The sequence below is a fragment of the Oryzias latipes genome, chromosome 13, assembly GCF_002234675.1.
Source record: "Oryzias latipes chromosome 13, ASM223467v1".
Classification (NCBI taxonomy): Eukaryota; Metazoa; Chordata; class Actinopteri; order Beloniformes; family Adrianichthyidae; genus Oryzias; species Oryzias latipes.
In genome coordinates, this window is record NC_019871.2 from 1,513,632 (window position 1) to 1,526,488 (window position 12,857).

Below are 12,857 nucleotides of genomic sequence, written 5' to 3' on the forward strand. Positions count from 1 at the left end.
TGACTTACCGTCTGGAAGATCCGTACAGAAATGAAGTTTCCAAAATGGCCGAACATTTGAAATGATTCTGAGCTCAAAAACAAACTACAGATTGTTCTGAGGAAGCCCAGAAGTGGGAGACACACTGCAGCTTCTGGACCAGATTCTAGTTGATTTGCCACTAAGAAATATTTAGGAAGTCAGTGGAAGGAGGACGGAACCTAGAAGTTCAGGCAGAACTTGATGATCTGGGAAGGTTTTGGCACCAAAACACATTTCAGCGGGAAAGATCCTGAAAGCACCACTTCCATCCTCACTGGGACAGAAACACTCAGCAGAGCGTCCAACAACACAGGAAGTCACCTTCAACGCCAGCTTAGAGACAGAGGAAAAGAGCGGCGCGGCGGCCAAACCAAGAAAAGAAGGACTTACTGGTTGGAGATCTTCCTGAGGAGAAGAAGAGAAGAAAAGAGTTTTAGAAATGGGCTCTGGAGGAATAAACTACAAGCAGACATTTAGAGTCAAAGCGCTGATGGCGCCGCCATCCTAAAGCCTCCGTGATTGGCCGGCTTCCAGGGCTTCAAGCGGACAGACGGCTGAAATGGTTACCTCTTTGTTTGGTTCCACTTCTCCTTTTCCAGAACAGGCGCCGCTCTTCCAGCAAGGAATTCTGGGAAAGATGAGAGTACAGCTGCAGTCAGGCTCTGCTTTAGAATCAGGATCAGCAAAAACCAGATTTGAAGAAAACATTGAAAGTTTGAATTCAGTTAATAAAAAGGAAAAAATAAACTAGAATGATGAACGTTTTTATGAAAAGTGTAAAATAAAAAATAGGTTTTTCAATTACTAAAAATGAAAGAAATAAACCGTTAAACTGTTACTACATGAAAAGTAATATTTATCTGGAACAGCTGCAGTTTTTTATTTTCAGCTCTCATTTCTTTTTATAATTTTATTTCAAGTATTGATGTTTTAAAGCATTTCGTCCCACAAATGTAAAGTGAAGCCAAATATTGTTAACATTCTGACATCTTTACTCTCAATGATGCTGTTAGATTTACAGTTTTGCTGATGATGATGTAATATTTAGAGTATTTCAGCAGAGAATCCGTTTAAATTAGAATCTGGAGAATCCAAAAATTTAACAGCTGTTCACAAAATCCAGCAGAAAAGATATTAAAGAATATATGAAGCACAGAGTTTATTAAACTACACCTTTAAAATTTAAAAGATTTATTAATAAAAAGCCTGATAGTGATTTGAAATAAGATTTAGAGCAAAAAGAAAACTGTTTTCAGGAACGAGGTCTTTCCGGAACCGAACCTTCTCTGAAGTTCTCCCAGCAGCTCCAGAACAGAAACGTCACATTTCTCCCCAAAGTTCCGGATTTTCACCAACAACCCGAGAAGAATGAAGAACCACTGACCTGCAGCTCCGCCGCGTCCCGCAGAACCGAACCGAACACTGCTGACCAGTGTTGCCAGATCTGAGTGACAGTTTCCAGCCCAAACTCATCGTAAAACCCGCCCACCTCAATAAAAACCAGCCCAAATTTCAACCTAGCAAAAACCTAATGTTGAACGTAAAAGTATAGCCGTAGCCTAATAAAAAATGACGCAATAATAATAAATTATTGTATAATAAGTCTGTTATAATAAATGTTTTTTATAAAATAAGTACAGAAAATCCAGTTATAGGTTTCTCGTATCGTGTACTCTAGATGGCTTGGGAGAACTTGCATAACTTTGTTATGCAACAATATTTAAAGAATGAAACTTCAGTGTAAAACTTCAGTGTAAAAATAAAAATAAATAAAACTCTTTAGTCACTCAAATGGAGTTTTTCAATGTGTATTACTTTATTTTTTTAACTGAAAACGTTTAACACTAATAACAGTCAATAAATGCCAAATATGGCTAATACACGGAGGAATCAACCCCCCGCAACAATTGCTAAATATATAAAGAATGAAACAAGCTTTTGTATGAGCAAAAAATAAATAAACAAATTAAATAAATAAAAAAGACTATTTAGTCACTAATGCAGCTTTTAGAGATTTTACCTTTTCAATGTTTATTACTCTTTTTTTGAACTGAAGAACGTTGAACACTAATAACAGTCAATAAATGCCAAACATGAAGGAATCAACCCCCCGCAACAATTGCTAAATATATAGAGAATGAAACAAGCTTTCGTGTGAACAGAAAATAAAAAAAATAAGACTAATTAGTCACTCAAGTGCAGCTTTAAGAAAACATATACCTTTTCAATGTATTACTTTTTTCTTGAACTGAAGAACGTTGAACACTAATTACTGTGTACAGTCAATAAAAGCCAAATATGGCTAATACATGGAGGAATCAAACCCCCGCAACAATTGCTGTGGAGGTTTGAAGCTGGCTGATGTCCACCCGTTCCTGCTCAGGCCAGAGCGCACATCCATGAGACTTGAGAGAAGCGCCAGACCCATTCGATTCCTCGTGTCATCTTTAAGCAGTGTCACTTGGGAAAATGCCCTCTCAACGTGAGCGTTAGAGATGGGTAGGGTGAGCAATCTAATTGCACCCAGGGAAAGTTCTTTAAAACAGTTATTTCCCCCAGCATCTTTGAATTCTTCGACTTCAAGCCAAAAAGCATCAATTGATTGTTCGCTTGAAAATCCGGCTAATCCCACGTTTCTCCACTGGCTCTCTAAGACGTCTTGAGGACATGAAAAAAAATCTGCCTGTAGTTCTGTGATTCGAGGTCTGTTTATAGTGGACATCACTGTTTTGGGGGAAAGCAGCTCTAGTTTGCGCAGCATCTCCATCGAAGCAGGCAGGCGCATTTGATATTGAGCCAGAACTTCTTTAAAGAAAGCAAAGCACCGTGCTGAGATGGTCTCTTTCTGTTCTGGGGCAAGTGGGCTGGCCTCCAGCAGCTCTTGGAATGTGGTACCCAGATCAGCATCTTGATGGTTGAGGTAAATATTCTGCGATTTAAGATCAAGCTCTCGCAGTCGCACATCATTGTTCATACGCAAGACGCTGGGCTTAACAATCCTTCTCAGAGTAGACATATACAGTCTATCAAGGTCTCTAAATACACTCAGCGTGTCTCCAGTTTCCAGCTGGAAGTATTTATTTACTGTTTTGATTTCTTTAAGGACAGGGCGAAGAAAGTGCATGTACAGAATATTCGCTTTATCACTGTACATTTCTTTTAAAATCCTTGCGGAATAGCAGTGCTCTGCATCCGATACTAAACTAAAATGGATTTTAAGCACATCCTCTTGGTCCAGAATTCTTTCAATACAGTCAGAGATCACTAACCAGCGAGTGGAGCTGGGGGATATAAACTTTAACGGGCTGCCGCCGTCATTTAGGGTTTCGTAAACCGCTTTATAATCACCCTGACGCTTTGCTGAGTGAGCAAACCAGTTATAGGTTTCGCGAATCATGTACTCCAGATTGCTTGGGAGAAGTTGCATAGCTTTGTTAGCTACAATATCCAAAGAATGGCACACGCAGCGGATAAGCTGTAGACTTGGGTTTAATTCCTTGAGGAGCGTAAAAACTGAGTGTTTTTTTCCTACCATAACACTCGCTCCATCTGTCGCGATCCCCACCAAGTTTTTGAGATCCAGGCCATAATCTCTTAGAAAAGCAACAACTGCATCTGCTATTCCATTTGCGTTACAGTCCAAGAGGTCCACAAGTCCGAGATATGTGCTGACAAACTTGTGGTGCTTCATTGATCGGTACTTAACACAGATACATAGGAGCTTGTTTACTGATATGTCAGTGGTCTCGTCAAGATACAGTGAATATGGAGACTCACCAATATCTTCACGTAGCTCTTCTCTAAAATGTGGCGCCAGAACAGACTTTATTACTGCAGTGCACTTCGTCCTGTGCATTTTGAATGCCCCGACTTCATCTTGAATAATATCTGACAAGTCATCAACTGCGTTGATGGATGTATGACAAGCCACATACGTCGCAATCCTCAATTCACGACGTTTTTGGTCATCTTGTATTGTCTTTTGACCAGCAGCAGACCCCGTTGGTACAGCAAACGACTTAACACTTGGGCCTGGCACATGAGACTTGTGTTTTCTTGTGGCGCCATGTTCTTTCAAATCATGAAGTTGCGCTCGAATTTCCACTTTACAATACTTGCAACGAGCTTTGGAGTCATCCTCTGGCACAGGGGCAATCCAGCATTTTAGTTCCGGATAAGTCTCCCATTCCTTTCTGTAAAGTTTTTTGTATTTTCCCCACTTCGGCATGATGCTATCACCAGTAAAGGCCTACCTCAGTGACTTAGTTTAACCTTTTCACGTTGTTTTGGCGCTTATAACAATAAAGTAAACGACCGTTGGACAGAGCTGCGGGCAGCCGGCGCCCCCCTCTTTCTGCCACTGCCAGGTGCTGGACCACAGCGTATGTCAATCAGCGGTAGGCTGGTGATGACTGGTGGATTAGAGGGGGCGGGGCCTACCTGGGTGCGCGTTGGCTGAACGTTCTCCTCCGGCTGAGTGTATGAGCAGGCTGCGCTATTTTTGTTCGAGCTGTAACCATTCTGACAAGGTTAATAAAAGCCAATAAAAGCCCTGCATCATCTAAGGCTTCTGGAAATGAACCCAAACGGCAGAAAAGGGTTCTGACTCTGCAGAGGCTCTGGGAGTTTTAAAACAGCGTCAATTATTCGCTGATTTTTGTTATTCGCGGGGGGGGGGGGGGGGGGGACTAAACCCCCGCGATTACGGGGGATTACTGTAATGTTTCATATATTCACCATGCTTTTTTTAAGATATATATTGATTAGTATACTTTTAATTAATATTTTAAATAATAAGAAAAATAATAATAATGACAGTAAAAAACCGCTAAATATTTTAAAAAGCAGCCCAAATTTTATAGACCCGCCCAATGCCAATTTTAGCCGCCCAACATAACCAAAAGAAGCCCAATTGGGCGGAAACCCGCCCAATCTGGCAACACTGCTGCTGACACACCTGGACCCCCTCACCTTAATGAGCTCTCAGCGGCAGAGGAGGAGGGGGCGGGGTCACGTGACCAGCCGCTCCTGCGGGAGACCAACCAATCGATTTGGAGATGAGATGGTGACGCAATAAGGCGGCGGTTCAAAGCTGCTTTGATCATTTTCCTTCATGTTTTTGTGTTTTGGATGCGCTTATTCAATACAGTTTTTAAAGTTATTTTCTACGAAAAAATACAAATAAAATAAAAAAGAGGAGGTCAGGTTTCAAGGTTTTTACATTTTATTATTTTTAAATTTGAGGGACAAAACTGAGTTCCAAAAGTTTATTTTAAACCAAAGGATAGCAATTAAGATCATAATTGTATATTTGGTTCTAATAGTAAGAATAATGTTGAGAAATTAAATAAAATAAAAACATGTAGTTTGAGATTTTCTCCTGCTTTATCTGTCATCTTATCTTCTGTAAGACAAGAACGTACTAACAAATTCAGTCAGTTATGAACTCTGACGTTGAAAAAGCCTGATTTCATTTTGTCCTGAAATACACTTTTTAAAGTTACTTAAGTAAATGTTACTGAGAGTCTGTATCTGTAACTGCTGCTAAATCATTTATTATTCTTTCCATCAAAACCTTAGTTGTTGTCAGAGGGACTTCAAATTATTTAATGTATCAAAGTCTCTTTATTACTCACTGATACCCTTTTTGTTATCTATTACTTTGATTTAAAAAACTTCATTTCTTTTCTGTGGTGGTCGTCATGGTAACAGTCTGGAGTAGAGCTGCACGATATGAGCAAAACTTGTGATATGCGATATTAGTGATCAATATAGCGATGAAGATATAATTTGCGGTACATAAACAAAGAGCTAAACAACCAAAAACATCATTACCATTTCATTACAGTTTAAAAATTATACTCCAAATGACCGTCGTTGACGTAGGAGGCAAACATCTAACATAAAAGGCTCATCTGATTGGTCAACAACGTGAAACGATCCATCCAATTGGTCAAATGCATAAATGGATTTATTTGATTCATTAAATGCTTCAAGCCGCCATAAGATTGTTTTAGCCCATTTAAGGAAACCATTTATTGTGATTTCTGCTGACTTTTGTGATATGCATTTTGCACAGCTTGATCTAGCCACAGGGGTTGCAAGCCAGTAACTTCTGTGCCGGTCCCAAGCCCGGATAAATAGAGAGGGTTGCGTCAGGAAGGGCATCCGGCGTAAAAATTGCCAAAATAACCATGCGAATCATCCACAACACTTTAGACATACCGGATCGGTCGAGGCCCGGGTTAACAACGACCGCCACCGATGCTGTTAACCTACAGGGTGTCGGTGGAAATTTGACTACTGTTGGTGGAAGAAAGAGGGGAGGCAGAAGGGTCCGTGGCCAGAGAGAGAAGGGAAAAGGCAGGAACATAGGTTTGAGAATAGGGACTCTTAACGTTGGCACAATGACAGGGAAAGGCAGAGAGCTGGCAGACATGATGGAGAGAAGGAAGGTAGATGTACTGTGTGTGCAGGAGACAAGGTGGAAGGGCAGCAAGGCACGTAGTATTGGAAGAGGATACAAACTGTTCTATCATGGTGTTGATAGGAAGAGAAACGGGGTAGGAGTGATTCTGAAGGGGGAGTTTGTGAACAGTGTTCTAGAGGTGAAAAGAGTCTCAGACAGGATGATGAGCCTAAAGTTAGAAATTGAAGGGGTGATGGTGAATGTAGTCAGTGGGTATGCGCCACAGGTTGGCTGTGAGTTAGAAGTGAAGGAGAGATTCTGGAGTGAGTTGGATGAGGTCATAGAGAGTTTTCCCAGAGGAGAGAGAGTTGTTATTGGAGCAGACTTTAATGGGCATGTTGGTGAGGGCAACAGAGGTGATGAGGAGGTGATGGGCAGGTTTGGTGTGAAGGAAAGGAATCTGGAGGGACAGATGGTGGTGGACTTTGCGAAGAGGATGGAAATGGCTGTAGTCAACACTTACTTCCAGAAGAGAGAGGAACATAGAGTGACATACAGAAGTGGAGGTAGGAGTACTCAGGTGGACTACATCCTATGTAGACGAGGCCATTTGAGAGAGGTTAATGACTGCAAAGTGGTGGTAGGAGAGAGTGTAGCCAGACAGCACCGCATGGTGGTGTGTAAAATGACTCTGGAGGTCAGGAAGAAGAAGAGAGGGAAAACAGAAAAGAAGACCAAGTGGTGGAAGCTACAGAATGAAGAAACTTGTGAGGAATTTAGGCAGAAGTTGAGGCAGGTCCTGGGTGGTCAGGATGAGCTTCCAGAGGACTGGGAAACTACAGCAGAGATTATCAGGGAAACAGGTAGGAAGGTGCTAGGTGTGTCATCTGGAAAGAGGAAAGACGGTAAAGAGACTTGGTGGTGGAATGAGGAAGTACAGGAATGCGTCCAGAGGAAGAGGTTGGCTAAAAGGAAGTGGGATGTAGAAAGGACTGAGGAAGGTAGACAGGAGTACAAGGAAGCGCAGCGTAGAGTGAAGAGAGAGGTGGCAAAGGCCAAACAGAAAGCTTACGATGAGCTATATGACAGGTTAGACACAAAGGAAGGAGAGAAGGACTTGTACAGACTAGCCAGACAGAGAGACAGAGATGGGAAGGACGTGCAACAGATAAGGGTGATTAAGGACAGAGATGGAAAGGTGCTAACAACCCAGGAGAGTGTACAGAAAAGATGGAAGGAGTATTTTGAGGAGCTGATGAACGAGGAAAATGACAGGGAAAGAAGGGAGGAAGATGTGGTTGTTGTGGAGCAGGAAGTAGCAGAGATTGGAAAGGATGAGGTTAGGAAGGCTCTGAAAAGGATGAAGAGCGGAAAGGCCGTTGGTCCTGATGACGTACCTGTGGAGGTATGGAAGTGCCTAGGAGAGACAGCAGTGGAATTTCTAACAAGGTTGTTCAATAGGATTCTAGAGAGTGAGAAGATGCCTGAGGAATGGAGGAGAAGCGTTCTGATCTGAGATCTGTGAGCAGCAGTATGGTTTCATGCCCCGTAAGAGCACCACTGATGCCATTTTTGCTTTGAGAATGTTGATGGAAAAGTACAGAGAAGGTCAGAAGGAGCTGCATTGTGTGTTCGTAGATTTAGAGAAGGCGTATGACAGGGTGCCGAGGGAGGAGCTGTGGTACTGTATGAGGTCGTCTGGAGTGGCAGAGAAGTATGTCAGAGTAGTTCAGGACATGTATGAGAGAAGTATGACGGTGGTGAGATGTGCTGTAGGTCAGACAGAGGAGTTCAAGGTGGAGGTGGGACTACACCAAGGATCAGCTTTGAGTCCTTTTTTGTTTGCTATGCTGATGGACAGGCTGACAGACGAGGTAAGACAGGAATCTCCCTGGACAATGATGTTTGCGGATGACATTGTAATTTGCAGTGAGAGTAGAGAGCAGGTGGAGGAACAGCTAGAGAGGTGGAGGTTTGCTCTGGAAAGAAGAGGTATGAAGGTCAGTCGTAGTAAGACAGAATACATGTGTCTGAACGAGAGGGATCAAGGTAGAAGCGTTAGGTTACAGGGGGCTGAGGTGAAGAAGGTGCAGGAGTTTAAGTACTTGGGGTCAACAGTTCAGTGTGATGGGGAGTGTGGAAAAGAGGTGAAGAGGCGAGTGCAGGCAGGTTGGAGCGGGTGGAGGAAAGTGTCAGGAGTGTTGTGTGACAGAAAAGTGCCAGCAAGACTCAAAGGAAAGGTGTACAAGACAGTGGTGAGACCAGCTCTGCTCTATGGGTTAGAGACGGTAGCAGTGAGACAGAGACAAGAGGCTGAGATGGAGGTAGCAGAGATGAAGATGTTGAGGTTCTCCTTAGGAGTGACCAGGTTAGACAGGATAAGGAACGAGTACATCAGAGGGACGGCTCATGTTGCCTGTGTTAGCGACAAAGTCAGAGAAGCCAGACTGAGATGGTTTGGACATGTTCAGAGGAGGGATAGTGGATATATTGGTAGAAGGATGTTGGAGATGGAGCTGCCTGGCCGGAGGGCAAGAGGACGGCCAAAGAGGAGATATATGGATGTCTTAACAGAGGACATGAAGTTGGCTAACGTTAGGGTAGAAGATGTTCATGATAGAGTGAGGTGGAAAAGGATGATTCGCTGTGGCGACCCCTGATGGGAAAAGCCGAAAGAGAAAGAAGATGTTGCACAGCTTGATATTGTGATTGTGCTCGCCTATGTCTGAAGATTTGCAGTAAAATCTGGTATCTCAGTCCAACCTTTTGCTCTTCTTCTTGCTCTTTTGCGTGTGATTTTGTCACGGTGTCCCCGGCTGACTCCTCCCCCTCATCAGCTACACCTGATGCCTCCAGCTGCACCTCCTCATCCTCGTCTGGCCGCAGGTTTTTAAGGAGACCACGGACCTGTAATCAACGCTAGTTCGTTGTACTCCCACGGTGCATCTCCGGCCTAGTTACGATTCTCGTGCATGTTTGCTACGTCCTCGACTAACCTAGCCTGTCTTTACCCAAACGGCAGAAAAGGGTTCTGACTCTGCAGAGGCTCTGGGAGTTTTAAAACAGCGTCAATTATTCGCTGATTTTTGTTATTCGGGGGGGGGGGGGGGGGGGGGGACTAAACCCCCGCGATTACGGGGGATTACTGTAATGTTTCATATATTCACCATGCTTTTTTTAAGATATATATTGATTAGTATACTTTTAATTAATATTTTAAATAATAAGAAAAATAATAATAATGACAGTAAAAAACCGCTAAATATTTTAAAAAGCAGCCCAAATTTTATAGACCCGCCCAATGCCAATTTTAGCCGCCCAACATAACCAAAAGAAGCCCAATTGGGCGGAAACCCGCCCAATCTGGCAACACTGCTGCTGACACACCTGGACCCCCTCACCTTAATGAGCTCTCAGCGGCAGAGGAGGAGGGGGCGGGGTCACGTGACCAGCCGCTCCTGCGGGAGACCAACCAATCGATTTGGAGATGAGATGGTGACGCAATAAGGCGGCGGTTCAAAGCTGCTTTGATCATTTTCCTTCATGTTTTTGTGTTTTGGATGCGCTTATTCAATACAGTTTTTAAAGTTATTTTCTACGAAAAAATACAAATAAAATAAAAAAGAGGAGGTCAGGTTTCAAGGTTTTTACATTTTATTATTTTTAAATTTGAGGGACAAAACTGAGTTCCAAAAGTTTATTTTAAACCAAAGGATAGCAATTAAGATCATAATTGTATATTTGGTTCTAATAGTAAGAATAATGTTGAGAAATTAAATAAAATAAAAACATGTAGTTTGAGATTTTCTCCTGCTTTATCTGTCATCTTATCTTCTGTAAGACAAGAACGTACTAACAAATTCAGTCAGTTATGAACTCTGACGTTGAAAAAGCCTGATTTCATTTTGTCCTGAAATACACTTTTTAAAGTTACTTAAGTAAATGTTACTGAGAGTCTGTATCTGTAACTGCTGCTAAATCATTTATTATTCTTTCCATCAAAACCTTAGTTGTTGTCAGAGGGACTTCAAATTATTTAATGTATCAAAGTCTCTTTATTACTCACTGATACCCTTTTTGTTATCTATTACTTTGATTTAAAAAACTTCATTTCTTTTCTGTGGTGGTCGTCATGGTAACAGTCTGGAGTAGAGCTGCACGATATGAGCAAAACTTGTGATATGCGATATTAGTGATCAATATAGCGATGAAGATATAATTTGCGGTACATAAACAAAGAGCTAAACAACCAAAAACATCATTACCATTTCATTACAGTTTAAAAATTATACTCCAAATGACCGTCGTTGACGTAGGAGGCAAACATCTAACATAAAAGGCTCATCTGATTGGTCAACAACGTGAAACGATCCATCCAATTGGTCAAATGCATAAATGGATTTATTTGATTCATTAAATGCTTCAAGCCGCCATAAGATTGTTTTAGCCCATTTAAGGAAACCATTTATTGTGATTTCTGCTGACTTTTGTGATATGCATTTTGCACAGCTTGATCTAGCCACAGGGGTTGCAAGCCAGTAACTTCTGTGCCGGTCCCAAGCCCGGATAAATAGAGAGGGTTGCGTCAGGAAGGGCATCCGGCGTAAAAATTGCCAAAATAACCATGCGAATCATCCACAACACTTTAGACATACCGGATCGGTCGAGGCCCGGGTTAACAACGACCGCCACCGATGCTGTTAACCTACAGGGTGTCGGTGGAAATTTGACTACTGTTGGTGGAAGAAAGAGGGGAGGCAGAAGGGTCCGTGGCCAGAGAGAGAAGGGAAAAGGCAGGAACATAGGTTTGAGAATAGGGACTCTTAACGTTGGCACAATGACAGGGAAAGGCAGAGAGCTGGCAGACATGATGGAGAGAAGGAAGGTAGATGTACTGTGTGTGCAGGAGACAAGGTGGAAGGGCAGCAAGGCACGTAGTATTGGAAGAGGATACAAACTGTTCTATCATGGTGTTGATAGGAAGAGAAACGGGGTAGGAGTGATTCTGAAGGGGGAGTTTGTGAACAGTGTTCTAGAGGTGAAAAGAGTCTCAGACAGGATGATGAGCCTAAAGTTAGAAATTGAAGGGGTGATGGTGAATGTAGTCAGTGGGTATGCGCCACAGGTTGGCTGTGAGTTAGAAGTGAAGGAGAGATTCTGGAGTGAGTTGGATGAGGTCATAGAGAGTTTTCCCAGAGGAGAGAGAGTTGTTATTGGAGCAGACTTTAATGGGCATGTTGGTGAGGGCAACAGAGGTGATGAGGAGGTGATGGGCAGGTTTGGTGTGAAGGAAAGGAATCTGGAGGGACAGATGGTGGTGGACTTTGCGAAGAGGATGGAAATGGCTGTAGTCAACACTTACTTCCAGAAGAGAGAGGAACATAGAGTGACATACAGAAGTGGAGGTAGGAGTACTCAGGTGGACTACATCCTATGTAGACGAGGCCATTTGAGAGAGGTTAATGACTGCAAAGTGGTGGTAGGAGAGAGTGTAGCCAGACAGCACCGCATGGTGGTGTGTAAAATGACTCTGGAGGTCAGGAAGAAGAAGAGAGGGAAAACAGAAAAGAAGACCAAGTGGTGGAAGCTACAGAATGAAGAAACTTGTGAGGAATTTAGGCAGAAGTTGAGGCAGGTCCTGGGTGGTCAGGATGAGCTTCCAGAGGACTGGGAAACTACAGCAGAGATTATCAGGGAAACAGGTAGGAAGGTGCTAGGTGTGTCATCTGGAAAGAGGAAAGACGGTAAAGAGACTTGGTGGTGGAATGAGGAAGTACAGGAATGCGTCCAGAGGAAGAGGTTGGCTAAAAGGAAGTGGGATGTAGAAAGGACTGAGGAAGGTAGACAGGAGTACAAGGAAGCGCAGCGTAGAGTGAAGAGAGAGGTGGCAAAGGCCAAACAGAAAGCTTACGATGAGCTATATGACAGGTTAGACACAAAGGAAGGAGAGAAGGACTTGTACAGACTAGCCAGACAGAGAGACAGAGATGGGAAGGACGTGCAACAGATAAGGGTGATTAAGGACAGAGATGGAAAGGTGCTAACAACCCAGGAGAGTGTACAGAAAAGATGGAAGGAGTATTTTGAGGAGCTGATGAACGAGGAAAATGACAGGGAAAGAAGGGAGGAAGATGTGGTTGTTGTGGAGCAGGAAGTAGCAGAGATTGGAAAGGATGAGGTTAGGAAGGCTCTGAAAAGGATGAAGAGCGGAAAGGCCGTTGGTCCTGATGACGTACCTGTGGAGGTATGGAAGTGCCTAGGAGAGACAGCAGTGGAATTTCTAACAAGGTTGTTCAATAGGATTCTAGAGAGTGAGAAGATGCCTGAGGAATGGAGGAGAAGCGTTCTGGTCCCGATCTTTAAGAACAAGGGTGACATGCAGAACTGCAGCAGCTATAGAGGAATAAAGTTGATGAGCCACACAATG